The 27,953-nt window shown below is 34.5% G+C and overlaps 1 long non-coding RNA gene across 1 annotated transcript in view; it reads left to right on the top strand.

Moving 5' to 3' along the window:
* LOC129515264 (uncharacterized) overlaps positions 1-27,953 on the top strand; it is a 383,108-nt gene that overhangs the window by 69,914 nt on the left and 285,241 nt on the right. The gene's annotated exons all lie outside the window — the stretch shown is intronic.

Below are 27,953 nucleotides of genomic sequence, written 5' to 3'. Positions count from 1 at the left end.
AGCCACCCAGACACCCCTATAAAACATTTTAAATGGGGGAAAAACAAAAGGAAATAAGCAAAGTTTAGTTGAAATCACTGCAGTTTCCTGAAATATATTCCATTTTTTTAGAAGGAGAATTACTGGACCAAAGGATATAGTACATGTTAAAACTGTATTTCAAACAAACTCCGGAAAGCATATGTAATTTCAGACCTTCTGAGAATGTAGACTATTTTTTATATCCTAAGTTATATATTGTAAAATCATGCTTATTTACTATTTGTTTTAACTTACATCTATAGTAAGCTGAATAGTGATACCCCTGCCTCAAAAGATGTCCACATCCTCAACTCTAGATCATGGTGAATGTTACTTGATATAATCACTACAAAGTCCCTTTACCATATTAAGGCTCTCTTGGGCAGAAGAATGTCCTGGATTATCCTGGCAGGTCTCATATAATCAGGCTCTGATAAGAGGTAGTCAGAGTCCCAGAGAAAGCAATGTGATGATGGAAACAGACAAAATGCAAGGATATGCAGAGAAGAAAAAACAAAAACAAAAACAAAAACAAAAACAACCTCTTCTGTCCTTTAAGGTCTTTTAGCTGGACTAAGACTTGAATTTACATGAGCCAGATGAACAGGAGAAAACCCCAAAGTTTTATTACATGTGCGTGGAGCCCAGTGTTGAAACTGTTACCTAAGGAAATGACCAAGGCAAATCGTTCTAGGCAAAGATAAATTTGGGAGGAATTGACAGGATAAGGACAACAAGCGTTTGGGAGCTTTAATTAGGGGATTCTAAGCAGAATTTAGACTGAGGTAGGAGATGAGAATAATAAATGTTTCTATAGCTTTCTCAGCTTTGAAGTCCTTACCTCTGGTGATAAGAATGTCGTTTTACTACTTAGGATGGGATGGATATTTTTCATATGGAAGATTTGTTGCCTGCTTTCAGGGGGAAAAAGGAAGATCTGAGTTTTATTTCATTAACTGTTTAGCTCTTTAAAAAAAAAAATATGCCGAAAGGCCACATTTTAGGATAGCCTGTCCTTGGCCCCTAGTAGTGAAGTAGAAGTCAGATACTATGTTGGCTTTAAAGATGGAGTGTGTACAAGTCAAGGAATGGGGGCAGCTTCTTGAAGATAAAAAAGTCCAGGAAATGGATTCTCCCTAGAATTTCTAGCAGCCCTGCTGACATCTTGATTTTTATCCTAGTAATACTGATTTGGGGCGTTAGACCTCCAGAACTGTGAGATAATTTTATAAGCCACTAAGTTTGTAGTAATTTGCTCTGACAGCAATAGGAGAGTAAATAAGTATCACACACACATAAATATCCAGTTTGAGGGAAAACAGTAATGTTTACCCATCCCCTGAAAGGAATAGTACATTACCAATATTCTATTTGAAATCTCTTTAGCACTCTTCACCTAGAAATTAACACTTACTTCTATGCATTTTTATTTTTGTACAAACACATTTTTAGTTGTACCTATTTTGATATGCTATGTTTCCATTTATAAGAATATTCTAAAATTTTCCTCCCTCTCACATGTTATATATAGGGGTTATCCAAGTGGATGTGTAAGAGGTGTTTTTATTGTATGTAATCTCAGCTAACGAGGTGCATCACAATTTTAATAATTCTAGTGTTGATGGTCTTGTAAGATTTTTCCATGTTTCTAGGTTGTTGTTTTTTGTTTTTTTTTTTAAGATCTTATTTATTCATGAGAGAGACAAAGGCAGAGACATTGGCAGAGGGAGAAGCAGGCTCCCTGTGTGGAGTCCAATGTGGAACTTGATCCCAGGATAGGATGATCACTACCTGAGCTGAAGGCAGACACTCATCCAGTAAGCCACCCAGGTGTCCCTCTAGGCTTTTTAATATAAACAGTGCTGCCAGGTGCATTCTTTTAAAAATTTTTTTGAGAGAGAGAAGAGTGAGCATGTGTGCATGATTAGGGAGGAGGGGCAGAGGGGGAGAGAGAAGCTGGCATCCCTGGGGCTCTGTCCCAGGATCCTGGGATCATGACCTGATCCGAAGGCAGATGCTTAATTAACTGAGCCAACCAGATGCCCTTGCTATGAGCATTCTTAATGTGTCTATGTACATATTCAGGAGTTTCTATAGAATATATACGAAAGTGGAATTGTGCCATAGGATGTATTAAACTGGTTACTAAAGCAGCTATTCAAATTTATACACCAAACCAGTGATATATAGATGTATTGTTAGCCTTTAAAGTATGGCAATCTGGGAGTTGTAAAATGCTATTTCATTGTGTCTATAATTTGCATTTGATCAATATATTTTAGATTTTTTTCCATATGTTTATAAACTATTTAGCCTGCCTTTTCTGTGGAATGACTAATCCTATCTATTGCTCATTCATAGTTTTTTTTTTCCCCCATTTGGGTTTGAATTTTTTTTTTTTGTTTACTTAGTAAACTAAGCTATGTAAATATACATGTATATATCTACATATGTATGAATGTATTTGAACTTGTGGCTATTTTATTTTCATTCTTTATGATTTTTGAACAGAATTCCTTATTTTAAATCAAAGTTTTAAGTCTTCATGCTTAATCCTGGAGTAAACTTTTGTATATGGTATAACAAATGATTTAACTTGATTTCTTCCATGTGAAAAACCATGAAGCTAATTATTAGAGCATCGTTTTTTACCCAGATATGTGTGAAGAAACCTGATTCAAAATATGTTCTAAACATGTTCTTGGCTCCCTATTCTGTTTCATTGGTCTCTTTATTCCTACACCAACTTCGTCACTGTTTTAAGTAGAAGGGCTTTATATTAGCCTTGATATCTGGTAGGGTAATTCACAATTACCTTAGCTCTTATTTCTAGTATATTCACCTACAAGTAATATTAAGACTATATTGTCAATGGAGACACATCTATAAACACATTCATATATTGAAATTATAGTTCAAATATTTTAGGGAGATCTGAATATTTTGACTTTGAGTTCCACCCATCAGCCTGCATATTTCTTGAATTTAATTCTTCAGCTAGACAGAAAATTCATTTTGTTTTGCCTTATGTTTATTTTGGTTCAGTATTTTAGCTACTAATATATCTTAAACTTTCTAAATCACTGTCACAAGTGTACAGAAATGAATAAACAATCATATATAACAATCTTGATAAAATTATTCTATTTTTTACTTATATCATTTGATCTTTTAGTGGCAACACTACATTTAAAGTACTTATGTGGATAATTTGTTTCTTATATTGACAAGTGCTCTATTACATTTTTAGGAGAGAGGTTTTTTTTTTTTTAATTTTTCTGGCAAGTTTACCATAATTAAAAGCAATAGACATTCTGTACTTCATCTTCATGGGAAAGGGAATACTTCCAATGTTTCTCCATCTAGAATAATTTTTCAAAACTGATTTCTGACAAATAGTTTTCCATGTAAACTGTGTGCATTCTCCTGTTACTGAAGTATTTATATAATCAATAAATCAATTTAGCCATTTTCCTGTAACTGAGATAATATTTTTCCCTTAAGCTATAGTGTGGTAAATTTAGGTATTTCTAATATTCCTGCATTCTTCAAAGAAACTAAATATATAGATGTTCTCACCTTACTAAATCTTAGGAAATTTTGTATCTACTTTGACATGTAATATCAGCCTTTTTTTTTTACCTTGAATGATTGATTATTGTCTGGTTTTTAGAAATAAGGGTATTTTAGCTTCATAAAATAGGTTGCTTTATGTTTCTTCTTTCCTGATTACAGTTGGAATAGATACATTAGAATTCTTTATCAAATATCTCATACATGGCTAAAATTGCCTAGGTTTTCTGTTTGTGAAAAGTCTCAAATATTGAAACAAATGAGTAATCATTTTTGTTTTGCAGCTTTTTTTTTCATTTTTTTTTTTGTGAAACACATTACATTAAATTTATTATCCTAACCATTAAATGTGCAGTTCAATGATATCATGTATATCATGCAATCATTACCCACCATCCATCCATAGTAAGTAATCTTTCATGTAGGGTAAAGTGTTCTCTACATTAATCAGATTGTTTTCTATCATGAAGTTCAATTCTTTTTTTTTTTTTTTGAATTCTGCTTCTATTGTTAAAGGATGTATTTTTCCCCTCTGCTGTGGTGGTGTTCTTTCTTTTTTTTTTTTTTTTCCTAAAGATTTTATTTATTTGATAGGGAGTGTGAGAAAGCACAAGCAGGGGAAGCAACAGAGGGAAAGGGAGAAGTGGGTTCCCTGCTCAGTGGGGAGCTAGATGCAGGGCTTGATCCCAGTACTCTAGGATCATGACCTGCGCAGAAGGCAGACACTTAACTGAGCCATCAGGCGCCCCATAACGTGTTCCTCTTAATCTCTACTTATGATTCTATATGTTTGCTTATTTATATACAGAGAAATTAATATGAAGTGAATATATATTTAAAATTCTCATTTTCCTCCTAAATTTACATTTTTAAGATGTAATTGTTAGTAAAATTGTTAGTAAAGCCATTTTTTTCCTTACCTTAAACTCTGTTTGGGGGTAATTGCAATCTACATTTCACTTTAAATAATGAAATTGAATGAATTTCACTTTTTTCCTTCATTTTTTTCCAAATATTTTTTTTTAGTTTTTTTTTCCCATTTACATTTGGTTTGTATCTTAGAAATATTGCTCACAATATATGATTTTTAGGTGGCTTATCATTTATTCTCTGTTTTAGTTTAGATAAAAGATTTTAGTCCTTTTTTCCCCTGTGTAAAAATCTTAATTTTCCCTGGACAAAAATTACATCTTTTACTTCTAGATCTATCTTTACTCTCTTGCTGAACAATGTAAGAAATTTACAGTCTTTTAACATTTATCTGTTATAAATAATGACTGTCTGGTTCAGTATTTTAGTTCTAACTTGTTCTTACCCTGTTTATCATTATTACTATTTTTTTTACTTGGTGCAACCTACATTTTGCTTTTTTTTTTTTTTCCTCACCATTCTACCTTTCATTTGAGACATTTTGGGGGATTTTTTTTTTTAAGTTCTCTAGAACGTTTTTGTGGTTTTATTATATCAACGCATAATCCTATATTAATGTATGTAACATGGGATTACCAATGTCAGATCATTATCAAATATGTGTATAAGCTAACACTCACTTCATGTGGTTAAAATAGTTTTTTTTCTTGTGATGGAAACTTCTAAGGTGCACTCTCAGCAACTTTCAAATATACAGTATGGTATTGCTAGCTATAGTTACCATAATTGTTTTTAAGATCAATAGTGTGGGCTAATATAGTAGCTTCAAGGCATATTTGACTCTTTAACACTTGAGATATGGTAGTGTGACTGAAGAAATTTCTTTTGACTAATTTGTTAGTAGCCACCATACTGGACAATGTCCGTCTGGTTGTTTTCTACTTCTTGTTTTAGTATTTTTATTCCCCTTTTACGCTGTTCAATATTTTAATAAAAATGTTTAATATACAACAAAATGTCTAGAGCTTTTAGCAAAAACTATATTCTCTAAGTTTTATTAACATTTTATTGTATTTGCATATCCAGTTGTCTGTGTATCAATCCCCTAATATTGATGCATGCCAAAAGAATGTACAATTGTAAGTACATTTTGTCATATTGTATTTAAAATTGGCATTGCAAGGCTATTGTCTCAGATTCTCTAATGTGCCAGATATTCTTACAAGTAAACTTTAGAAACCAATTACACAGAGACTTTCCTGAATCTCACCAAACATTGATATTATGGATATTATCTTAACTCCAAAGATTTCCACCACTATATTTCTAAACATTTCCTAAACTAAGTAATATCATAAAGAGATGGGATTACTGTCTGACTAGAGATGACCTGAATGTTCCTTGAGCAATACATAAAAGCCAAATGAATCTTGTGTTACCACATTACACTCATTAATTGCTTTTAGAAATCCATACCTTTCAAGTGGTAGTAGTTTTTTTCTATGTTGAAGTTATAGGCATTTGTCATTTTTTGATTGAATTGTTCCTGCCTCTTGCATTCACACTAAGGTTAGAGTTAGCTTCCTTCAGTATTCCCACTACTACCTAAATAATATTTTTTCTTGTTGGGACATAATTATTGCTGCTATTTAAATAAAATCATATTTTGTATTTCTAGGACTTTGTACTTAACATTAAAGTCATGCAAATGAAGTATAGTACTTGGTTATGTTTTAAATCTTCATTTTTCAGTATCAATATGTATGAAAATATTTCATAGTAGTTAACCATTCTAATACAATCCTTTATGCACTAATAAAAGTATTAAAATTACTTATTTTTGCTTCTCTATTTGTAAGCTCTGTCCATTTCTTCATTTTAGAGTTAAATCTGTTCATATTCATTTCAAAAGTGACTTTTATCTAGTTAGGTAGCATTTACAAAACTATTTTTGGAAAAACTATTTCCAATAGAAGCTATTAAGTATTCCAAAAAAAAAAAAATCTATTCCATTTGGAAAAGTTTTTTGGACAGTTCTAATTTTCTGGAAAGGCAACAAAAACCTAATACTGACATTGTTTATCATAAGCTGCTAACTTGAGAACCCTAGGATTAATAACTTTCCTTTTTGACTATTGTGTTTAGCAAATCCCTAATACACAAAGTGCAATGCTACTTACATGGAAATTTATTCTTTTATATCATTATATGCCAATTTATGTGTACTGCAGTACTGTAATTGTGGATTTAAAACATTAAATTTTTATTCAGTAATTATAGACTGAAAGGAATTTTTCAAAAATACAAATTTGTGTATTTACCTTAATGATGAGATCTGGTAGAGATATAGTGCAATATCAAAACTTTAAGACAATATTCCTTCAAATACATATATTTTTTAACTCTTACACTCTTCATCCCTCCCAAAACTCTTAGAAGGCATAGGTTAGATTTTTATTATTGTGAAAAATCACTGAATTCATTGTTTTTATTACCCAATCTAAACAGGAAATTGAGTAACATCAATTTGTCTTGGAATTGACTAATTCTTCCTCTGTCATCTCCAAACTTTTGAGTGTATCCATTGAAGTGTGGTTTTGTTTGTATGTGTGTGGTTTTTTTTTTTTTTAAGACTTTTTTATTTATTAAGGATTTTATTTATTCATGAGAGAGGCAGAGACATAGGCAGAGGGAGAAACAGGCTCCCTATGGGGAACCTGATGTGGGACTCGATCCCAGGACCCCAGGATCATGCCTGAGCCAAAGGCAGGTGTGTTTCAACCACTGAGCCACCCAGGTGCCTCAAGAGTTAGTTACTTTGAGAGAGAGAAAGAGAAAGCACGCGTGCGCGCGCGCGCACACACACACACACACACACACACACACACACACACACGAGTGGAGGAGGGGCAGAAGCAGAGAAAATCTCTAGCTGACTGCAGAGAGCTCAGAGCCTGATACAGGGCATGATCTCATGACCCTGAGATCATAATTGGAGCCAAAATTGAGAGTTGGGTGCTCAACCAACTGAGCCATCCAGGGCCCTCACCAATGAGTTGTGTTTTTTTTGTTTTTGTTTTTTTGTTTGTTTTTTGTTTGTTTGTTTTTAGTTTAGAGGGGTGCCTGAGTGGCTCAGTTGATAAAGTATGGACACTTGATATCAGTTTAGGTCTTGATCTCATGTCATGAGTTTAAGCTTTGCACCAGGCTTTGTGTTGATTAAAAAAAAAAAAAGAATATATATTAAAAAAAGAATATATATATAATATATATAATTTTAGTTCTAAAAGTCCCCTTTGATTTTTTTTTTTTAATTATCATAATGGCTTTAAATTCTTCTCAATCTCATATGAGTTACCTAAGTATTGGCATCTTTTGATTGTGTTTTCTCATTCCATTCATTGTCCAGATTTTTAATATGAGTGATTTTTTTTTCCCTAAAGCATTTGGAGTATTAAGTAATGAGGTTTGGAATACCGTGTTTTTCTTTTTCTTTTTCTTTCTTTTTTTTTTTTTTTTTTTTTTTTTTGCCAATGATCACTGTGTTGGAGCACAAAGATTGGTTATTCTGTTCAGTTCTTTCAGTTCTGGTTGGGGATTGACATTCAGCTCACCTTTAGGCCTCACTCACACCACCCAATGGAAATGGAATGTGGCTTTGTCCCAAAATGTTCCTGAGGAGGATTTGATGTTTGGCTCCCAACCTATTATATGGCCTAAGTATACACCCAATTATTCATCTCCGTTAAAGCTCTCAGACCTTTTATATATATATATATATATATATTTTTATTGGTGTTCAATTTGCCAACATATAGAATAACACCCAGTGCTTATCCCATCAAGTGCCCCCCTCAGTGCCTGTCACCCAGTCACCCCCACCCCCCACCCACCTCCCCCTCCACCACCCCTAGTTCGTTTCCCAGAGTTAGGAATCTCTCATGTTCTGTCTCCCTTTCTGATATTTCCCACTAATTTTTTCTCCTTTCCCCTTTATTCCCTTTCACTATTCTTTATATTCCCCAAATGAATGAGACCATATATTGTTTGTCCTTCTCAGATTGACTTATTTCACTTAGCATAATACCCTCCGTTCCATCCACGTCTAAGCAAATGGTGGGTATTTGTCATTTCTAATGGCTGAGGAATATTCCATTGTTTACGTAAACCCCAGAGCTGAGCAGAGCAGCGGCCCCGCCTCTGGAGCCTCCAGGCCCTGCAGACTGAGAGCCGTGTAGTTACTGCGGGAGCTGACTCCAGGGCTGCAGAGCTGCCACCGCCCCTGCGGTTGTTCCTCCTGGGGCCTCACGGGGTAAACAACCCCCACTGAGCCTCACAGTGGCTTCACAGGATAAACAGGTTAAACAACTTTCACTGAGAGCTGCACCAGGCAGGGGGCTGAGCAGCTCCCCCAAGTGCTAACACCTGAGAATCAGCACAGCAGGCCCCTCCCCCAGAAGACCAGCTAGTCAGACGGGAAAAACAAATTATTGAGGAAGCAGCACTGGAAAGTTCCAGAGGAAGTCGAGGGATTTGCAGTATACAGAATCAGAGGCTACTCCTCCTTGCTTTTTGTTTTTTTGTTTTCTGTTTGCTTCCCACCCCCTTTTATTTTCTTCTCTTTTTTTCCTTTTTTTTCTTTTTCTTTTTTCTCTTCTCTCTTTTCTCCCAAAGCTCTCAGACCTTGATTTTGCTTTACTTTATCAAACATCTTCCGTTAGTCTTGTCATAATCTCTGGGAAATTAAAATAATTTCTTCGAAATATATAAAAAGGAGTTAGCTTGTCAACTTGGCCATATAGGAGCTTGTTCCTTTTCCACTTTGATTTTTTTTCTGGAAAACCATACTATTCTCATTTATAATTTGGTTGGCTATAATCTCTGTAGTAAAGAGATCTAGTTTTAAAAATCACGTCTAAATTTACTTAATTTTGTATACTCTATTAAACCAAGTCTAAAAGACAGAAACAATTGAGTTCCTATTGTGTTTTATGTATTTGATACTCACTATACTAATCCTTAAGAACAACAATAAAACATACATATACTACTTGACTTTTCACCTATTTTAATTATAAGGAAGTCAGTGCTTAGAAAATTCAAGTAATTTGTCCTAAGCCATGGAATTAACAATTGATAGGCTCTACATGTTTCACTTCAAGACAATACAATAATTTCTCAGGGTTCATTTTAATTTTTAAAGGGTTTCCTTAAAGTCTTAGTAATTTATAAAGAAATGAATAACCACAGACCAAACCTTTTTGTTAATAGAACATACTTGAGTTTTCAAAAGAAAAAGGCCTAGACTGTGTTTCTAGTGATTGTGGAAAAATGTATTTAATATATATTTTTAAATAAGAAAAATATAATTTCTATATGGAAAATATACTCAGAAAAATGAACTTAAATATTTTACTTTGTCTTTTTATAGACATCTGAGAAATCACATCTATTTGCTGTTGAGCATTATGTGCATTCAACATTAAGAAAATTAGAATCCTTCATGTTCTGGAAGTAGCACTATTCCATTAAATTATTGTAAACAGATTCCTAGTTTGTAATTGCTTAATCACCAATGCAGCAGATATTTGAAGAACTATGTTGCTAAATTTACTTTGTAATTTTAATTAACTTTTTTTGCCTTTCTAATTAAATTTGCTCTTGTTATTTTTGATGGTTTAGCTCTGGTAGAGAACTAGCTTTGTTGGCAAGACATTTTCATTTAAAGCGGTCAGGTTCAACATGAAAAAGATTGAGTGCTTCAAACATTATGAATGGACTAAAAATAGGGATTTTTTAAGAAGTTATGTTCATGTTATAAAAATAAATCTTGAAAGGGAGCTATAAATATCTGCTACCTAAATGTCAGTTTTGTTGCATGTTTTTTGTTAGATTATATGCCATGAAATTTAAGTAGTTCAATGTGATATTTGCTACAAAGATTATATAAGTATAGGCATGTATTCATTGTCAAAAAGTAAACAATAGAACACAGTTTTTAAAAACTAAAATTTTATTGATTAATTACTGAAAATATAAAATTGTCATTTTCCATTTCCTTTTCTTTAACCTCGTATTCTTCAGCCATCTCTTTACCTGTTTTCTTTTATGTAAAAAAAAATTCCTCAGGATTATTATTTGCTTATATTTTCTACTGCCATCAGACTCACAACCACTGTTCAATCAGGTATAGGTCTGTTAATGTTTACCAGCTCGATTACTATAAATACTTACATATATTGCTGAAGGCATTTAATTGAGTAATTTTTCTAAAGTAAAGTTTACTTGCATTTCAGCCCAGCCAGTTTCCACAAGTATTCTAACAATTTCCACAAGTATTCTAACAGCCCAGTTTCCACAAGTATTCTAACAAGTATTTCCACAAGTATTCAACAATTTTAAACCCAAATCTCAAATTTTCTTTTTGTAGATGAGCATTTATAAGTCTGATTTTCATTTAATTCTATCAGTAGACCCATAAATCCTTTGTTACCCCAAATAGCTATGGTGGAAAGAGTAAAGTAATATTTGATATAACCTACTTTGGCTAAAATCACACACACTCTTACCCTCCGGATAGAAATGACCTTTCCTTATGTACCACATTCCTAGTAACTGTGGTGGTGAGTTGAGAGCATTTGCCAGTGAACTCTAAATTTGACCTACTTTGTTGGTATAATCATATCTCAGGTATTCTAGAATAACTTTTAGAGACTTTGGCTTCCAAGTGCCATTATGTAACACTACCCATTTATCCTACCACCCCTGCCCATAAGGATGACATTGTGTGGTGAGTTTTTTTTTTTTCTAATATTAAGCATTGGAACACAAGAAGGGTAAATTCATTTTGTTAATATATGGTACTAGACTCAATAGAGGATAATAAAGGTATTACTGTTTAATAATGCCCTGCCATTATTTAAGGTTACCATTGTTTTCCTACAAACACTTTTTAAGGGTGCATATTCAGTAATCCTGGTGAGGGTGCTACCTCCTCTTAGTATTGCTGGTAGGTATGCTCCTCTATTAGCAGCATTATTCAATTCCCCCACTCATTTAGAGTTACATTCTCTCTCTAGGCTGGTTTCCAGTTGAAGCTTGTCTCCTGGAAGATAGCTCCCTCTAGTGTCCCTTTTTGAGTTAAAAGTATTTTTGCAATATGTAATATGAAATATGTACAATATTAGAAATGGATCTGAACCCTAATGTATTGAATGTTGCATGAGACTACTATTGGTATATGAGATTACCAATTTGTACCAAATATACTTCCATCTGGGAGTACCGTAACATTTTCCATACTGTATCTAGCTGTACCTCTAGAGGAGAATGACCTGTGATAGCCAGACTGAAACATCAGTGAACCAGAGTGACAGCATTCTCTTAGCTGAGAGAGAATTCTAGAGAATTCTAATGCTTAGAACATACCGGGGTCACAGTGGAAAGGACACTATAATTTTTCCCATAGGGAGTAGAGCAGCCTTCTTCTGTCCTATACAAAGGACTTCTCCCCTTTGTATATTCTTAAAAATACCTTTTACTCTTTATTAGTAAACTTTGCCATACTATCTTCTCCCCACTTAGATGTCTTTCTGGCATTACCCAAGGGATAATTTGTAACTTAGGTATCCGAATGGTATGATAGCCCATGGTTGGACAGTCTCAACCCAAATCCAGTAATGTACCACTGATTATATTTCAATTGGCCTGTCTCAAATATAACTTTTCCACTACAGATTTCTGCTGAAGATGTACGTGGTAATATCAAAATGTGATTTGATATTGAATAATGAAATATGACAACATGGGAAATGTATATAACTGAGTTACCCAATATTTTCCAAATGACCAATGTGTGTTTTTCTGGGAGTTTTACATTTTTAGATCTTATGTTTAAGTTTTAATAGATTTTGAGTTTAATTTTAGGCATGATAGAAGACAATGGTATGATCCCATTCTCTTGAATATGGAAATACAGTTTTCCTATCACTATTTGCTGAAGAGTATTATTCCCCACTGTGTATTTTTAGAACCCTTGTCAAGATCAGTTGACCGTATATAGGTATGGATTTATTTCTATGCTCTATTTTGTTCTGTTCATCTGTGTTCTCTTCAATTTTTTCAGAAAAATTTAAGAATTAGGATTAATTTTTCTTTATATGTTTGGTAGAATTCACTGATGAAGCTGTCTGTTTCTGCTTTTTTGGGAGGGCGAGGCCAGGGCTGGTTAATTCAGTCTCTATACTCGTTACAGATCTGTTTAGGTTTTATTTCTTCATAAATGTTCTTTGCAGGTTGTATGTTTCTAGGAATTTGTTAATTTCTTCTAGGTTACTCTGTTAGTATAGAATTTGTTCATAGTAAACTCTTAAGATCCTTTTTAAATGTGGCATCAGTTATAATGTCTTTCATTTTTGGTTTTGAGTCTTTTTTTCTTAGTTGAAGAGTTGTCAATATATCTTTTCAAAATAACGTCTCATTCCTCCCTCTTAATTCCTAACCTTTCTTTCTATAAACTTCATACATATTTTTTTTCTAGTTTGTGACAAGTTGTTTGAGATCTTTTTATAGATCACTTATTTTATTATTATTTATAATCCTGGAAAACCTGGGGCTTTATGTTAGACAAGACTTCATTTGATTTCTCGGCCTTGATATTTAATGTTGTCTCATTAGTAAATATAGATGATTTGCCTGGGTTTCAATTATCTCCTCTGTAAAAAAAAAGGATAATAGTTTCTTTATACTATTATGAGGATTAAATAAGGCAATCCAAGTAAATGCATATGGAGCATAGTAGGTGGCTCAATCTTTTAAAATGTAGATATTTATCATTTTGAACTCCCCTCTTATTAAATGCTGCAAAACAGTACAAAGTTTTGGCATATTGTTTTTTTTTTTTTAATTTGAAGATACTTTTAAAATTCCTATTGACTTAATCTTTGAACGAATGATCAGGAATGTGGTTTAATTTCTACATATTTGTGAATTTTCCAGTTTCCCTTGTATTTATCTCTACTTTCATTCTATTGTTAAAAATACTTGTTATGATTTCAATTTTCTCACATTTAAGACTTGTGACTTGATATGATCTGTGCTGGAGAAAGATCTATATGCTTGACAAGAAAGTGTATTGTTTGTGATATGTTCTATTTGATTAAGTCCATTTGGTCTATAGTGTTAGTCAAGTCCTATGTCCTTATTGACCTGTTTGGATGCTCTATTGAAAATGAGATAGAAAGTCTCTGACCATTACCATTTTGCTGTTTATCTCTTCCTTTGGCTCTATAAGTGTTTACTTTATATATTTATATGCCGTGATGTTGGGTATACATGTTTTTATAAACCTTGTCTTACTGACTAAGCCTTTTAACATAATTTAATGCTCTTATTTGTCTCTTATGACAGTTTTTTCTTAGTCTGTTTGTCTGGTAAGTATAGCCATCCCTGTTCTCTTTTGGTTATCTTTTGCATAGATTGCTTTTCCATCTCTTGAAGCCAATGTGTGTCCTTAAATCTAAAGTGAGTTTCTTATAGGCAGCATACAATCATACATTTTAGTCTTGCTTTTTTTTTTCTAATCCATTTAGCCATTTTTTGAGTTTAATTCGCTTAAATTTCAAGTAATTGATAGGGCAGGGTGTACTTTTTTTTTTTTTTTTTTTTTTTTTAGTTGTTAGTCCAATAGTTCTTTTGGTCTTCTCTTGCTATCTTTGTGTGTGTGTGTGTGTGTGTGTGTGTGTGTGTGTGTGTGTGGTATGTGTAGATCTACTTTGATTCCTTTCTCTGTAATTTCTATGGTTTTTTGTTTGCTTATGGTTACCTTGGGACTTACATAAAATATCTTATAGTTGTAACCTATTTTAAGCTGATAGTAACTTTAGAGTTTGTATGTGATTTAATGAACTTCTTTCCTCCACATTTTATTAGTTACAATATGATTAGTTGTAATTGTATCTTGTAAAATATTTGTAGTTATTAGTACTTCTTTTTTAACTTAACTATAATTAAAAGTGATTTACCAGCATCATTCCAGATTTTCCTATGATTTGTTGGTAAATTCATGTGCACATTGGGAAGAAAGATCCAGTGCTTCCTAATTTATTATCTTGATGTCACTCTTGAAAAACGTTATTTAACCACATAGTGGCATAGTTACATTTTTAAATGTTCTTTAATTTTAGTTTCAAGTTCTTTTTTTCTAAAGAGTTTATTTATTTTGGAGAGATAGAGAGAAAGCATGCAAAGTGGGAGAGGAGGAGGAGAAGACAAAGAAGGAGGGGAAATGAATTCCAAGCAGACTCCTCATTGAGCATGGAGCCAGAGCAGGGCTCGATCCTAGGACCCTGAGATCATGACTTGAGCCAAAGCCAAAAGTTGGACACCTAACTGAGCCACCCAGGTGCTCATATCAGTTTTAATTTCTAATAAGGTACATATCAATAAATCCAAATAAGCAAAAATTCATTAACGTCCTCAACTTTAAGAAAACAAAGGAAACTAAAGCAAAAATGGTTGAGGCCATTGGTCACCAGGAACATTCTTCATTATATAGTGACAGGTTAGACTATTGAAAAGGAATTTAGTGGGAATCAAAATTCCTACCTCAGTCAAATATTTGATCAGTATAATATTTCTTACTAGTTCCTGGATTTCAGTTTTGCTTAATGCTCAATAAAAAGGTGGTCTGGGACAATTCTAAAAGTTTGCATTTATCCTAACCAACTAAAACAAGAGGAACTCAATATGTACATGAAGAGAACAAAAGCAACATCTAATATCAATACCAATTATTAGGTAAGATAAGAGCTACTTGACCATCAAATCACTCCAATTGCACTTCCAATTTTTAATATCACCATGTTTCTCCTTCCACCATAGCATCTCTGTATCCAAACAGGCTTATTTTAAAGTATTTTCAGAACCTACTTTTAATCCTCTTTCATAGAAACTACTGTACATTGAGATTGTTTTTAATAGCCACTTAACTGAGACACATTAGTTACTACCTCTTGTGTTCTTGGCTTCTTAAGACCAAAATTGGTTAAGGCACCCAAGACTGGGGACCACTCCCATCTCAATGACCTTATATTTAGTATTTCTTGCTAATATTTATAAGGCCAGATTAAAATACCTTGTACTGTAACCACATTCTCACTATGGAATTCAGTATTCTATTTGTGAGTGAGAAGGGGTGGGGCAGTTAGCTCTCTCAGGATAAGGTTTGACAATCCCTTGACTTTACCTGGTTTGTCATTATGTTATCTGAAGCATATGCTTACAGAAATTTAAATCCAGATGGGGAATAGTTGTCTGCACAAATAATTATTGCATTTGTGATACCTAAAATACATGTCTTAGCCCCTGATAATTAATAAACCATTTCAATAATTTACAAGCTTCTGCTGAAATTCTTAAATGTCCAAATTCTTTACTTTCATGTGACTATTGAATATTCTTAACATTCAGTAGTTACTTCATCTGGTCAGTAGCTATCTGTGTAGCCTTTCAGTAATCAGTAGCCTTAATTATATTTAAGTGAATATAATAGGTTTTTAGGTAGTACAGATAAGGCCTTCAAGTAACAGGAAAAATGTCTTTACAATTTTTCTCCTGCTACCATCTTTTTAAAGTCTTTATTTTACTAGGACTAGTAGAGAGAGGAAAGGGCATTTTTCACTCTTCTTTTGAGTTTGACCTGTTAATACACTTAACCAATATTCTCAGATCCTAAGTCTTTCCTTCATCTTCCATTCATAAGACTTATCTGTCATTAACCTCAAGTTTTGCCACTTCATAAAAAGTATGAATAGGTATCCATCCTTGCATCCACTCCTCAATTTATTTTTCTGTCTCCTATTTTAAATTTATACAAAGTGTGTTCATCATTAATATTTGTGCACATAAAAGATAAGACTTATCACTGCACCAATCTGAGTTAACAGAAAAGACTGGATTATCAAATCACTCACATAAAACAAATTGCATCTTTGCATTTGCACAAGCTAAACACTTAGATGTCATTTTTAATTTTGCTTTTTCTTAAACCCTGCCAGCTTTATATTCAAAACATCTAAAGCAGGATTTGAACAGTCTCTTACAAGGTCTACTATTAATGTGTCAATGCAAGTCATCTTTTTTTTCATTGCAGTAGCATCCTAGCTTAACTCTTAGCTATTCCTTGCCCACTCTATCTACTTTGAACACAGAAGCCAAGGGTGAAGAAGTTTTCTTACATTAATTCTCTGCTCAAACTTTCCAATTGCCTTAGAGTAAGAGCCAAGGTTTTTATAACTCCTGCCCTCCATGATTTGGTCTCCTATTATTTCCTCCCCTTACCCCATTTCTTCTGACAAATTATTTCCACTCTGCTCCAGCTTTGCTGATTACCTTGCAATTATTAAGAACCTTTCCCCCATGCACACACATGCATACTACACTCAGAGTTTTTGTACTTAATTTCTCCTCTTCTGGAATGGTCTTCCCTCAAAACTATGATGCCTTTCTTTACTTTCATGCTCCTGTTTGTTAGAAAATCTTTTTTTAAAATTTTTTTAAATTATTTATTTATGATAGTCATACAGAGAGAGAGAGAGAGGCAGAGACAAGGCAGAGACATAGGCAGAGGGAGAAGCAGGCTCCATGCACTGGGAGCCCGACGTGGGATTCGATCCCGGGTCTCCAGGATCGTGCCCTGGGCCAAAGGCAGGTGCCAAACCACTGCACCACCCAGGGATCCCCTGTTTGTTAGAAAATCTTATCTGAAAGTAGTTACTTCCTCTCCTCCACTCCTGCTTTATTGTTCTCTAAGGCACTTAATACCATCAATTATTGTATAGTGACGGATTCATTTGTTTATTGCTTATTTTGCCTTGCCAAATGCAAAATATTAAGCTGGAGATTTTCTTTTGCTTCTAGTTTGCTATTGTAGATACTAGGCACTAAAATATTTATAGATCCAATATTTGTTGAATAAATGAATGAATGGCTTGTATGAATGCATGGATAAATGAATAAATATTTTTAAAAAGTAGATTGAGGTAATATTCTCAAACTTTTTCCTCACATAATTAACTGAAAGACAATAATGTAATTCTGACTACCTTAACTGTTTTCCCAAGCACACAGAAAATGAATACTTTCAACCTTCTTTATGTAACATTTAATGCTATGCTGGTGTAAAGAAGTTTGGGCCTGCCAATCTAGATGAAGAAAAAAAAAACATATAGATACTAGTCTTTTAGTGAGTTAACTTAGATTTTTCAAGATAAACTTTTCTCAAAATCCATTGCACTTTTTTTTCCTGAAGTACATATAAAAATGTATGAGCATAAAAGATTTTTTTAAAAAAGGACAAATTATTAAGAATGAATCAACAAATGTGCCAATATTAAAATTAAAGCCTCATATGTTAAATGCCAATTAATAAGGGGAAAATGCAAACCACGCCCTGGGAGAAGATATTTTTAAGTTTTATATAATGCTGTAACAATGTTTACAGTAGTGGTAAAAAAACCAAAGCAACCTGTTTCTCAGTAGTGGAACAGATAAAATGAGGTTTAGACAACACTACAGTTAAAAATGAAATTTAGCAATATGTAAATCTCAAAATAACATTAGCTAAAACAATTTACAAAAGTATATGCAAGTCTGCTACCACTTACGTAGTTTAAAATACGAAGAACAGCATATATTATATAAACTTGTAGGAATGATACATAATGGAGTGGTTACCTCTAGAGGGAGGGAAATACAGAATAGGGCTTTAAAGGTATCATATCTTAAAAAACCAACTAGCAGACACATTAGCAAATTTTATCTTGAGACTATAGGTCTCTTTCTTTGTACCTTCCCCTTTCCCCAAGTTTGAAACAATCTCAAACTTAGAGAAGTCCAGTTCAAATGACTTTTCAAACCATTTGAAAATGCTGTATTTAACATAAATATCTTAGTATTTCATCCAGTTTTTTTCAACGTAACTTTCAGAATAAAAAAAATAGCAATACTTTAATGTTTAGACTACACTGAGGTTTTAACAATTCTTAGTATTTTCTTCCTTTCAAAGGAATCTAGTCTAAAAAAGAAAATGACTTACCTAGTCTAGAATATCACATTGCATTTAATTGCCTTTTTCATTCTCTTCGATTTAGGTAATTTCTTTAACCTTTCCTTTACTTGCACAACCTTGACACTTTCAAGGATTATATAGGACAGCCATTTAGCAGAGTGTGTTGGGAAAATTAAAAATAAAAATTTCTTTCAATCTAGCAAACTTCTCTTACAAGTCTAGAGAAAGAAAACAGTTTGAGTTTTGTTATTGAATAAGCATTATATCAGAATGCAATGAGAATCACAGACAATGTACTAAGATTGCAAAATCATAAAGAAATCTCACCCTTTGACATAATCTAGCAGATGTAACCCATTATACACATGTCCCCAGGATAAACTATAACTAGTCCTCAAGGAAAAGGAATTGACGGTACCATTTGTCACATATAGTTCATCCCAAAATCTCTTGATAATTAGGTTGACCATCTGTGTTGGCTAACAGGCTTTATCCAAAGGAAGATAGGCTTCATTTTTAGGACTGGCATTGGTATTGTAACTGGAAGCAAAGTTGATCCAGAAGTTAGGCTACCTTCCCATAATGACTGGAAGAAAGGCCTGTACCTTTCAAAGAACTAGTCCCAGGTTTTTGAGAAAGATATTCTTGGGTCTGTGAAGCTGACAAGAGGCTTATTTAGCTTTTAAAAAGACTTACTTTTGAAAGAGAAAGAATGTAGAATTAGAAGCTTTCTTAAGTACATGCTCTAAGAAAAGAGAGGTGAGGGAAATCTTATTTTCAACAGAGATATATATATATATTTTTTTAACTTTTGAAATTTGTATTTAGACTTCTAATCCTCCGTTTTGTTACTATAAAATAGTAACACTACAGACTTCCAGGGAACTTTATTGCTGTTTTCACATTTATCTGGGTGAGTTGCAGCCTTCCAAATAGCCAGCAATTTCAAAGTAAAATAAGTAAAATAGAAAGCAAAGCAATTGTCAAAATAACAGCATTGCTAAATTTTTAGACAGTGTTATTTGCCTCGGAGGGATGACCTTTGAATAAATCATACCAATATTTAAATTAGGTTTATGTTTAAAACCGGGCAAAACTTTTGCACAGTAATTTATTAATTTTACAAATTGGTGCAATGTCTTTATTGCTTGTATTTTTCAAATGATTTACTAAGCTTTATTCCTTAAATTGCTTAGGCTTGGGTTAAATAAAACTTAACTCTGGAGTCTGATGCTCAATTTTAATTCAGAGCTTTCCTTGTAAGGCCCAATACTTTTGTCACTAACTAAAATTCAGGACAAATTTATCATCACATTTGTATGGCAATTTACGCTCCCCTAGAATTGTTCTATCTTCACAAATAACTTTTTCCAGATGTGAAATGCTACCCTTGCCCATTTGAAAAGTACAGATTGAAATTCTGGTGTTTTGTGCGTATGGATCTAATGTCTTGAGGAAAAAAATCCACCCAAGGGACCTTATAATTTTTGCTTCAGGTCCAGTTCCATTTTAATAGTCAATTAAATCTTCATGTGTTTATCCATCTTGGGGTTGTCTGAGAACTTGCATCCCAAAGTCAATTGGGTGCCATTACACCTATCTTGTGCAGTATCCATATGTAAATGCCAGACTTTTATGTCTGTTAATTAAATGTTTTTGTTAACAAGTTCGATTAGAATAATATTGATAACAAAACATTTTATGTTAAATTTAGGGCTTATGTAGCTGAATGCATATTGGTTGCTTTGACTTTGTTAATATAAAAAAATGACTAACGATGGTGCCATTTTTACTCTCAGGTTGTTTAAATCTAGAATCTCTTTATATTAGGATTACAATCTAGAGGTGATCAGAAAGAAAATTGTGAGAATTATGTGGAGTGCAGAAAGAAGAAGTAATGTTTGTTTTCTAGTACACTAGGATTCTTAAAGTCATCGAAACACAACAACTGAATACAACAGCAAGACATTCTGTAAGGGTAGGAATAAGTTCCCTAGAATATCTCCTTTCAATGAAGTTCAGCGCCAACATCAATTATTATAGAAAACTTAAATTTTCTTTATGGGAACCACAGTCCAGTCCTCTTGAGGAGCTGGCTTCCCATGGGAAGGACAAATCCAGCTATTTGTGTGGCTGTCAGTTTGATAGCCATATGGGTTGTCAGCAGCACTTGAACGGTCTTTCTGTATAGTGACAGCTAATTTTTCCTGCAGAACATTGATGTAGATGGGATCTCCTGGTCAGTAGGGGTGGAAGAATTCTTTCAGTGGGTCATTCCAGGTCCTTTTGATTTTTGTATCTGGGTATCTAGGGAAGAGCAGAAACTCCGTTAAGGTATTGAACATGATTATGAAGTGATTCAGCTAAATTTAGTCCTAAAACATTGCCTCAAATTCATAGGCCTGTCAAATATAAGTCCAAAGAAAAAAAAATTCAATACTTAGAGATGATTGTAATTTTTAAACAAAACTAGTAATAAACCTCTATACCATTTAGCCTGGTAGATTACTGAATTTTAGTCAATGAAGTTTTTTTAGAGTTTAATTTGCTGTATGTGTCCAGAGTGCTGAAGATGATAGGGCGTATGACAGCTTCTAGGAATCCATAATCATTTGCATATCCTCTAAACAGAAATAGAACTTTCTCTGTCCTAGTCAGTGAGCTCCAATATCCCCAAAATGGGAATTATGTTTATTAAGAGTGTCCTTGCTATTGCCTTACATGTTTTTTTATTCTTGAAGGAAAGTCTTCAGGTCATCCAGGCATCAAACATACCATAACTCACCCAAATCACTTGCCTTTTACAGGTGTTAGCTATATGAAACCCAACTGCCACCAGGTTCCTGGTAAAGTTGGCCAAAGAGGGCTTCCCATGCATACCTCAGGAGTGGCCTGTACATGTTTCTGCTGACAAATAGACATCTCTTTAATATGTTTTGAACAATTTTATCTCTTTGGCAAGTGTAATAAGTGTTTAGTCTCTTTAAAATCCCTCTTTTAGTAAATTATTTTGTTAATGGCATGACAGTGCTGTCAAACAGGGACTTATAGTTTTTTTAGGCTGAAAGAAATTTGATTAGAACATGGGAATTACCTATTTAATACCCTATTTTCTTTTGAAGTATGTTTTTGAAATTTAAGAGCTCTTAATGTATTCAAAGTGGAGCTTCTAAGTTTGGATTCTGCCTTTTTTTTTTTTTTAAGATTTTATTTACTTGTTTTAGAGAGAGGAGAGAAAGCACAAGCATGCATAAGCACAGGGGGAGAGAGAGAGAATCTCAAGCAGACTCCCTTACTGAGCACAGAGTCTAACATGGCTCACCACCCTGATGTCGTGACCTGACCAAAATCAAGAGTTGACTGCTTAACTGACTGAGCCACCCAGGCCTTTATTTTGCCATGTTTGTTCTTAACAGAAGATTTTGAAGCTCTGTCAAAAAAAAAAAAAAATACTCCTATCTGAGCAGTCAGGTTATTTTTTTTTTCTTTTTAGATTTTTTTATTTATTTGACAGTGAGAGAACACAAGCAGGGTGATTGGCAAAGGGAGAGGGAGAAGGAGAGGAAGAAGCAGGCTCCCTACTGAGCAGGGAGCCAGAGCCCGATGCTGGGCTTGATTCCAGGTATCATGGTATCCTGTATCCTGGTATCATGATCTCAGCCAAGGCAGCTGCTTAAGCAACTGAGCCACCCAGGCACTCCTGGGCAGTCGGTTTTAAGGCCTGTGATAAATAAGATATTTTTCTATGAGATATTTTGGTTACTATTGAAATAAAAAATTCCCTATTTAAAATGTTCTGTTGCATGGCATACTAAACATATACATAATCATTTTTAAGTCCATAACCAAGAATTACAGACCTGAAAACTATTAACCTTAACCCTTGTGCAGACTTAATTCCATACAAAGCACAGCTTCTATGGTTTTGTTTTGTTGTTGTTGTTGTTGTTTTAGGATTTTACTTATTAGAGAGTGTGCACTTGTGAGCACAAGTGGTGATGAGGGGCAGAGGGAGAAGGAAAAACAGACTCGCTGCTGAGCAGGGAGGTAGATACCAATTCTAAGTCTCTTGAATTATGATCTGAGCTGAAGGCAGGCACTTAAACAACTGAGCCACTCAGGAGCCCCAAGCTTCTACAGCTTTTTAAGACACCATAGCACAGGAAGCCTTAGGTTGGCCACCTATGTACCAAGTACAGGAGCCATTAGAAAACAATATTAAATATTCAATATGAATAGGATAATTCAAATTTTTAAAAACTTGGAATCCCCAGAGCTTTAGAAGAGGTTATAACCAATTTCTGTTTTTCAAAACCCTCTTTATATTCTAGGGACCAAACCAGAGGGTCTGGAAAATTGTCATACAATTGCTCTATCATATGTTTTATCCACTCTACAAAAGCTGTAATCTAAACTGTCTACAATATTGTGCTACTCTCCAAAATTGCATAAGGCATTTTTTAATTGTTGCCCATGAATCTGTAAAGTACCTTCTGCGGTCTACTGCTGGCAACCGATGCCTTAAATATTTTACCTTAGTTGAGCAATGGTATAATGTCTAGTGAGGTCTTATGACCACACGAAGTAAAGAATTTTACCAAAGCCAAAATATCTATTTTACATTGGCTGATAATCTCAGAAATTAATAAGCAGTCATATACATATTGAGTACTCATAGATTCCTCTGGTAGGACAAATTTCTAAGATTTTTTTTAAATTCTCTCTGATTTGCTTATAACTAGATTTATTCTTTTAAATTGAGCTTCCTACAAAGGATATTGTTTTACAGAACTCCACAACATGTTTTCTGGTAAGCTATTCTTGTACATTCTATATCTTGCATTAAACCAGTATCATTGTTTCCTAGAGTCCAGAGCAATGCATCAATTAGGGGTACTTTCCAATATGTTATGAAAATGACACATACTGCCACACTTTTTTCCCCCATAAGGCTTTATTTATTAATCTTTAAAGATTTTATTTATTCCTGAGAGAAACAGAGACATAGGCAGAGGGAGAAACAGGTTCCCTGCAGGGAGCCTGATGCAGGATGTGATCCCAGGACCCTGAGATCACAACTAAGTTGAAGGCAGATCCTCAACCACTGAGCCACCCAGGCATCCCTTCCAGGAAGGCTTTAAGTAGTAACTAAATTAGGTCCCTTCTTTTTCCAAGGAGATCTACAGACATTTTTTCCTGAAGTGCCAAATACGGTAGTTTTTAAATTGCACAGCAGCTCCCTCAATTGATTTAAAAAAGAATGAGCAGGGATCCCTGGGTGGCGCAACGGTTTAGCGCCTGCCTTTGGCCCGGGCGCGATCCTGGAGACCCGGGATCGAGTCCCACGTCGGCCTCCCGGTGCATGGGGCCTGCTTCTCCCTCCTCCTGTGTCTCTGCCTCTCTCTCTCTCTGTGACTATCATAAGTAAATAAAAGTTTAAAAAAAATTAAAAAAAATAAATAAATAAAAATAAAAAAGAATGAGGAGAAAGTAAGCAGTGTGTCCCTCAGTCAGGATCTATGTGTATGAGGGCTGGGAAGAAAAGGAAGAAACAGAAGGATGACCCAAAATACAGTGAAGCTGCATTGATCTATCACCAAACTGAAAGTGAGAAATTCCAGAGGAAATTGTGAAATAAGGAGCACCAGTATCCTTAGTTGCAACCTCTGAGATTCCTTAAATCTGTCCATTTTTTAAAGCCAGTTGACCATTATTCCCTAGCCTTTAATCTGTCCTGATTCTTTTTTTTTTTTCCCCTCCAACAATTCTTGAATCCTTCTGTCTTTATACAATCACACCTGGCTTCTAGCAATAATGTCATAGTTTCTCTCCTTCCTTTGTTCTCTTTACATGTTGTCCAAAGCAGGTCTTTTCTCTTTAGTAAAGATTTGTGGCTAAGCACCTAACACAGAAATTTGAAATTTTCTTTTCTTCCTTATCTTTCTCTAGATTATCCCACAAACTAAGTAGATCTTTCCTGTGGCTTGATTAATAGTCTGCCCTTGCCTTTTCATCACACTTTACTTAAATTGAATCTGGATAATCAACAAGAGAGTACAGGCAAAATTTGATAAGAATGGAGTGTGATTTTGATCTGCTCCTGTGTCCATACCAGTGAATTTTGAGGAAACTTTAAGCTGCTCATGGAAATCCATGAGGGAGTCACCTCTTGGTGAGGCCACCACTACTTCTAGATCACCATTACTGAAAAGGCCTCAAGTGTGTTTCCCTTTTGACAGATCTCTAGTGTACTTTGGTCTGCCAAAGTGTGGGGAGTGAGAGATAGTCAATAGTCAATAGTTACTTCCTTGGCCACTATAGTCCTTGTGGTGATCCCTGGAATCTGATGTACCTGGTGCATCAGAGGAACAAAATCTGCAATTGAAGAATTCTACACAGTAGCCACTGCACATCCCTCCATGCACAGGGCTACAAACTAAAAACACTTCATGGAAGTACTTCAGCAAACTTCTGAGGGAGCAAAGAGAATTTAAAACAATCAGCTGGTGACAAATGCATGTGACTTCCTGGGAGTTTCAACATCCTCAACTTTGCTGGTGTTCCAAATAGGAAGGCTGGCTTTTCTTGCATGAAACCAAGAAAAATGTAAATTTTTAGCACTTGAATTTTCCTTCTTGTGTTGACATTCATTAGCTTAATACCTTGTCTTAAGGCATTAAGGGCATAGTCTTCAATCCAAGTTCTCACTTATTCTCACACCAGTCTCTATCATTTCTGCTTTCCTAGCTATGTAGTATGACCAGTAAAGGACAACACTTGGAGGTGAAATTTGGGCTGAGACAGTAAGAGAACCTCAGGTAAGGCCAGGAGACCCACAAACCTGTATCATCAGAGCAGATAATTCATTACTAACTACAGCTGTGTCTCATCCATTTCAGGGAAAACTACTCATGAAGGAAATCACTCATCTAAGAAGTTCATTACCTCCCTCATCCTATGAGGGAATCTGAAACAGGAAGGGATAAACAAAAGCAGGGGATGCAGAGAGAAGGGTTCTGGGAAAAGGAATGTGCCCTTCACTTTCTCAATTCCCTTTCCATGGTTTTCATTCTTTCCTTTTGCGTGTTCAAATCACTTATAGCTTTTCCCTTAGAATGATATTTATTTCCCAAATGCCAGTAATTCATTTGGTTGGAATCAGGCCTATATGCAGACCCCAGCAAATATGTTATTCATTCAAATCAGAAGAACCATCCTTGCGTCATTGCAAAACTGGATTCTCATTAACCTGTTCCAAATTTGACGAATATTAACCCTTTAAGAGAAAGACCTCCAGGTGACATTACTGGTTTACTGTATGTTCTAACCATCCAGTGATTCTGATAGAACTGTAGAGCCCATATTATCCATGCTTTTTCATAGTGAAGTACTGAATTTGGAAAGGATGTCTTTTTCTGACATCTATTTCAATAGTGGAGAGCTATAAGGGAAACTGGAATTCAGGTTCTCTAACCTGGTCACCGTTGGCCATAGACCTTCAGTGGGTCACCTTCATTTAGGAACTGTCAGATATCCTGTCCTAATCTCCATATTTGTTGAGGAAATAAAATTAAAAACAGTCTCTTGACACAGAAAACCTCTCCACAAAAGTATAAGAGAAAGAAAACAATTGCATTATTGAATAAACATTAAAATAGACTGTGATGTACATTCTAGGCAATCCAATAGGACATTCTGAAAGACAAATAGGTATATTTTATATTATCAAGCAGATACAACCCATCACGTACATGTTCTTAAGATAAACAACTAGTCCTCAAGAGGACTTGACAGCATTATTTTTCACACATAGTTCATCCCAAATTTACTTGGTAGTTGGGTGACCATCTGTGTTTGCTAATTGGCTTTATCTAAAGGGAAAAAAAAAAAACAGTTTCTTATGTCTTTATGACAGGGGGTGGTTTTACAACTTGGAGTGAGATGCCTGCCCACCAAAGTTAAGCTGTTACCCTCCCACAGAAACTGAGAGATGGGGGTGCTCTCTTTGATTTATTTTTTCCTTGATTACATTTCAAAGAAATACTTCCCAGGTCTTTAGACATTTCTGAGTCTCTAAAGCTGGAAAGAAGCTTGTTTAGCTTTTAAAAAGACTTACATGTATCTCAAGAAGGGAAAAAAAAAACTTATTACAAGTTTTCTAAGGTAAATGCTCTAAGAAGGGGGATGGGGAATATCTTCCCTATTTTTAATAGAGGGACTTTTGTTAAATATGCATTTGCCCTTAAAGTGCCCCTCAATTTGGAAACATTTAATGTGTCCTTATGATTAGATTTAGATTCTGTGTCTCAGTCAGGAATAAGTTATTGTTTTCTTTTTTCATTCTGTCAGTTGGTTCCTGCTTTCCTTGTATCTCCTTACTGGTGGTGTTACTTTTTAATCTCTAGATTAGGGTGTTGTGCGTCAGGCATTTCCATTTTAAAGTTAATTCTTCACCCTCCTTGAAATGACAATTTATGGCCAGGTACCTTGAGAGCTTGGATATTCCTCCTCCCACTTCCAGGTGTATTTTAAGTCAGTAGGGGCTTATAGTTCTCATCACCACCTCCCCACCCACCCACCCATGGAATAAAGGCCATTAACCATTTTTATGCTCAAACTATTTCTAGTTAGACCAGTAGAAGCCCCTTCAAACTGGTTTTAATTTAACATATTCCTATATTGAAAGACTTCCTTTCATTACAGCAGAAAATGATGTTCCAATGTCATAGTGTACTTTTTCTGCCTGAACCCTGGAATCAGCCTATTCTCCAAGGAGGTCTGTTCCATTCAGTAGAGAATTATTCATAGAAACCTGTATCTGGGAGCTAATTGTGTTCTATACTATTGGTCTATCATTGTTCCTTAGCCAATTCAGCAGACACAACTAGAAGAGTGTGTATATAGCTACATTTCTATATGTATCTATATTGAAGATAATTCACACTATCCTTTCCAAATCCGGTGTAATAACACATGGTATATTCTTGTCTATTCCGTATTTGTGAACTTATCTTCACTTAATTTTTGAAAACAAGATATAAGAATTGAGATGTAATTGACCTATACCACTGTTTTAGTGTACAACATAATGATCTGCAATGTGATTGCAGAATGATTCCAACAGTAAGTTAACATCCATCCCCTCAGATTGTTACACATTTTGTGTGTGATAAGAACTTTTAAGGTCTACTTCTATAGTGGCTGTTAAGTTATTTGATAGAAATCTATATCCCTCTATCTTTCATATACCTAGTCATATGATGAAACCTGTATTAACAAATCCATCACCCCTGGCATAAACACAAATGTCCACCCTTCCACTGTGTAGAATCCTTCCATAAATTGGGAGGGTACCACCAACACCCTCATTTGGTCATTTGGATATCCTCATACTTCTTTCTAGTTCAAAATCATATATTGG

This window comes from Nyctereutes procyonoides, unplaced genomic scaffold, assembly GCF_905146905.1.
Source record: "Nyctereutes procyonoides isolate TBG_1078 unplaced genomic scaffold, NYPRO_anot_genome, whole genome shotgun sequence".
Lineage (NCBI taxonomy): Eukaryota > Metazoa > Chordata > Mammalia > Carnivora > Canidae > Nyctereutes > Nyctereutes procyonoides.
This window is presented reverse-complemented; position numbering and strand designations above follow the sequence as displayed.